This window comes from Nansenia antarctica (assembly GCF_963989245.1).
Source record: "Nansenia antarctica genome assembly, chromosome: 9".
Taxonomy (NCBI): domain Eukaryota; kingdom Metazoa; phylum Chordata; class Actinopteri; order Argentiniformes; family Microstomatidae; genus Nansenia; species Nansenia antarctica.
In genome coordinates this window covers 46,112,710-46,117,709 of record NC_137679.1, presented here as the reverse complement: position 1 = coordinate 46,117,709, position 5,000 = coordinate 46,112,710, and the positions used below count along the sequence as shown (strand labels likewise).

The 5,000-nt window shown below is 51.2% G+C and overlaps 1 pseudogene across 1 annotated transcript in view; it reads left to right on the top strand.

Annotated features, from left to right (window-relative positions):
* Positions 1–5,000, top strand: part of LOC308165709 (integrin alpha-V-like) — a 57,383-nt pseudogene that overhangs the window by 5,773 nt on the left and 46,610 nt on the right. Inside the window, exons 8-12 of the transcript in view lie at positions 1–6; positions 562–605; positions 870–926; positions 1,168–1,220; positions 1,599–1,815. The exon at positions 1–6 is cut by the window's left edge and continues 39 nt beyond it. The product of the transcript in view is annotated as an integrin alpha-V-like (transcript). The remainder of the gene's footprint in view (positions 7–561; positions 606–869; positions 927–1,167; positions 1,221–1,598; positions 1,816–5,000) is intronic.

Below are 5,000 nucleotides of genomic sequence, written 5' to 3'. Positions count from 1 at the left end.
AGGAAGGTGAGTTCCTCTGCATGATGTCACTTCCTGCCAGGCCAGCTCATACACATTAATTCATAGTTTATGATGTCATGATTAATAGAGAGAGAGAGGGGGGGAGAGAGAGACAGACAGAGAGAGGGAGGGAGAGAGAGAGAGAGGGAGGGAGGGAGGGAGGGAGGGAGGGAGGGAGGGAGGGAGGGAGAGAGAGAGAGGGAGAGAGGGAGAGAGGGAGCTAGGGAGAGAGGGAGAGAGGGAGAGAGGGAGAGAGAGAGAGGGAGAGAGAGAGAGAGAGAGGGAGAGAGGGAGGGAGGGAGAGAGGGAGAGAGAGAGAGAGGGAGAGAGGGAGGGAGGGAGGGAGAGAGGGGTGGACAGACAGATACTTTATTGATCTGAAGTTCAGTTGAATAAAAGACTAAAATAAAAATACATCTAACATCCTCCTGCCTGACCCTGAAGATGTCATGGTCTATGATGTCATGGTTGATGATGTCATTGTCTATGATGTCATGGTTGATGATGTCATGGTTGATGATGTCATGGTTGATGATGTCATGGCCCCTCCCCCCTCCCTAGACTTCGTCGCTGGAGTCCCCAGAGGAGACAAGGCCCTCGGATATGTAAGACACACACACACACACACACACAGACAGACACACACACACACACACACACACACACACACACACAGACAGACACACACACACACACACACACACACACACACACACACACAGACAGACAGACAGACACACACACACACACACACACACAGACAGACAGACACACACACACACACACACACATACACACATACACGCACGCACGCACACACACACACACACACACACACACACACACACCTGTCTCTGTGTCTCTGTCAGGTGACCATCTTTGACGGCGTCACCATGGAGTCTGTGGTCAACTTCACCGGCGTGCAGGTAGGCACACACACTCACACACACGCACACACACACACACACACTCACACACACACACACTCACACACACACACACACACACACACACACACACACACACAGGTAGTAAGTACCCTCTGATGATGCTGCTGTTGTCTCTGCTTAATTTCATGATTATTATTATTAGTGTTATTGTTGTTGTTATTATTATTGCTGTTCTAATGGTGTGTGTGTGTGTGTGTGTGTGTGTGTGTGTGTGTAGTTGGCTGCGTACTTCGGCCACTCTGTAGCAGTGACGGACATCAACGGAGACGGGTGAGAGACCTGATGACGTTAATAGCAGCACTCTGATGACGTCATAGCAGCACTCTGATGATGTCATAGCAGCACTCTGATGATGTCATAGCAGCACTCTGATGATGTCATAGCAGCACTCTGATGATGTCATATTAGCACTCTGATGATGTCATAGCAGCTCACTGATGATGTCATAGCAGCACGCTGATGATGTCATAAAGAGATCCCTTTGATCATGAAATTCTAGAATGTAGAATTGTTCTCTCTCCCCTCCTCCCTCTCTCCACCCTCTTCCCCTCCCCTCTCCCCCCCCCTCCCCCTCCCCTCCCCTCCCTCCCCCTCCCTTCTCCCCCCCCCTCCCTTCTCCCCCCCCCTCTCCCCCCCCCCTCCCCCCAGGTTGGTGGATGTGTTGGTGGGGGCTCCTCTGTTCATGGAGCGGGGGCCAGACGGCCGTCTGCGGGAGGTGGGCCAGGTGTGTGTGTACCTGGCGGGGGGGGGGAGGGGCGGGGCTTCTCCTTCCTGCCCCCCCTCAGGCTGGGGGGGGCCGAGGCCTACGGGCGATACGGCAGCGCCATCGCCCCCCTGGGAGACCTGGACGGAGACGGATACGCAGGTGAGGGGGGGGAGGGGGGAGAGGAGGGGGGGGGGCAGGGGGGAGGAGGGGGGGGAGGAGGGGGGGGGAGGAGGGGGTGTTCCCCTGGGAGACCTGGATGGAGATGGATACGCAGGTGAGGGGGGGAAGGGGGGAGGGGGGGAGGAGGAGGAGGGGAGGAGGGACCTGGACGGAGACGGGTACGCAGGTGAGGGGGGGGGGGGAGAGGAGGAGGAGGGAGGAGGGAAGGTGGAGAGAGGTGAGGAGGGGGATGGGAGTTGAGGAGGTGAGGGGGGGAGGAGGGCGGAGGAGGAGGAGGGGGTGTTCTCTGCCAAGCCTGGGGGGTGTTCCACGTACGTTGATTAGTATATCCGCGATTAAAAGGAAAGCCTCGTTCAGGCAACTGTCGATTGGGATTCAAGCCTCAAGTGATTCCTCGAATGAGAACTAGCCTTGTGTCATCAGTGTTCTAGAATCAGCCTTGTGTCATCAGTGTTCTAGAACCAGCCTTGTGTCATCAGTGTTCTAGAACCAGCCTTGTGTCATCAGTGTTCTAGAGTCAGCCTTGTGTCATCAGTGTTCTAGAATCAGCCTTGTGTCATCAGTGTTCTAGAACCAGCCTTGTGTCATCAGTGTTCTAGAACCAGGCTTGTGTCATCAGTGTTCTAGAGTCAGCCTTGTGTCATCAGTGTTCTAGAATCAGCCTTGTGTCATCAGTGTTCTAGAACCAGGCTTGTGTCATCAGTGTTCTAGAGTCAGCCTTGTCTCATCAGTGTTCTAGAACCAGCCTTGTGTCATCAGTGTTCTAGAACCAGGCTTGTGTCATCAGTGTTCTAGAGTCAGGCTTGTGTCATCAGTGTTCTAGAATCAGCCTTGTGTCATCAGTGTTCTAGAATCAGCCTTGTGTCATCAGTGTTCTAGAATCAGCCTTGTGTCATCAGTGTTCTAGAACCAGGCTTGTGTCATCAGTGTTCTAGAGTCAGCCTTGTGTCATCAGTGTTCTAGAATCAGCCTTGAAGAGCCGATTGTCTAAAAGAAGATAGTAGACTGGCTGTGACATCACAGCGGTCGTACTTATTAATCTTTAAGAATTAAGAAGTCAAATAATGCAATACTGCCGCAATTAACGAGGCGAGGGAAATGGTTTGGCAAGAAATTTCTGACAGATGAAATGCGTAGGTCATACTAGCCCCAGTTATTGTTTTATGTTAATTTTTAAATAAATGAACATTCACTACTGTGGTGATATCAGCAGCAGGCTACAAACTATCAGATCATCAGGATAGCAGAGTGGTAATAACCGCTGCCATTACATCATAGTGTTGTTTTAAGACAGGGGTTCGAATCCCACTGCTGACGTTTTACTGCGTTTCGTTGTCTGATGCTTATAACAATAAAGTTCAATCTAACATCGACACTTGACAGAAATGTCGTTTGGGATTTAGCTTCCCCCTGTGAGACCCTGTGAGACACATGTCTGACACACGTCTTACTCCTGACCCTGTCCCTGACCCTGTGAGACACATGTCTGACACATGTCTTACTCCTGACCCTGTCCCTGACCCTGTGAGACACATGTCTGACACACGTCTTAGTTTCCCCCTGTGAGACAGATGTCTGACACACGTCTTAGTTTCCCCCTGTGAGACAGATGTCTGACACACGTCTTAGTTTCCCGCTGTGAGACAGATTTCTGACACACGTCTTAGTTCCCCCTGTGAGACACATGTCTGACACACGTCTTAGTTTCCCCCTGTGAGACAGATGTCTGACACACGTCTTAGTTTCCCCCTGTGAGACACATGTCTGACACACGTCTTAGTTGCCCCCTGTGAGACACATGTCTGACACACGTCTTACTGTCTGACACACGTCTTACTGTCTGACACACGTCTTACTGTCTGACACACGTCTTACTGTCTGACACACGTCTTACTGTCTGACACACGTCTTACTGTCTTACACACGTCTTACTGTCTGACACGTCTTACTGTCTGACACACGTCTTACTGTCTGACACACGTCTTACTGTCTGACACGTCTTACTGTCTGACACACGTCTGTCTGACACACGTCTCACTGTCTGACACACGTCTTACTGTCTGACACGTCTTACTGTCTGACACACGTCTCACTGTCTGACACACGTCTCACTGTCTGACACACGTCTCACTGTCTGACACACGTCTCACTGTCTGACACACGTCTCACTGTCTGACACACGTCTTACTGTCTGACACGTCTTACTGTCTGACACACGTCTCACTGTCTGACACGTCTTACTGTCTGACACACGTCTCACTGTCTGACACTCGTCTCACTGTCTGACACACGTCTCACTGTCTGACACACGTCTCACTGTCTGACACACGTCTCACTGTCTGACACACGTCTTACTGTCTGACACACGTCTTACTGTCTGACACACGTCTTACTGTCTGACACACGTCTTACTGTCTGACACACGTCTTACTGTCTGACACACGTCTTACTGTCTGACACACGTCTTACTGTCTGACACACGTCTTACTGTCTGACACACGTCTCACTGTCTGACACACGTCTCACTGTCTGACACACGTCTCACTGTCTGACACGTCTTACTGTCTGACACACGTCTCACTGTCTGACACACGTCTCACTGTCTGACACACGTCTCACTGTCTGACACACGTCTCACTGTCTGACACACGTCTTACTGTCTGACACACGTCTTACTGTCTGACACACGTCTCACTGTCTGACACGTCTTACTGTCTGACACACGTCTTACTGTCTGACACACGTCTTACTGTCTGACACACGTCTTACTGTCTGACACACGTCTTACTGTCTGACACACGTCTTACTGTCTGACACACGTCTTACTGTCTGACACACGTCTCACTGTCTGACACACGTCTCACTGTCTGACACACGTCTCACTGTCTGACACGTCTTACTGTCTGACACACGTCTCACTGTCTGACACACGTCTCACTGTCTGACACACGTCTCACTGTCTGACACACGTCTCACTGTCTGACACACGTCTTACTGTCTGACACACGTCTTACTGTCTGACACACGTCTTACTGTCTGACACACGTCTTACTGTCTGACACACGTCTTACTGTCTGACACACGTCTTACTGTCTGACACGTCTTACTGTCTGACACACGTCTCACTGTCTGACACGTCTTACTGTCTGACACACGTCTTACTG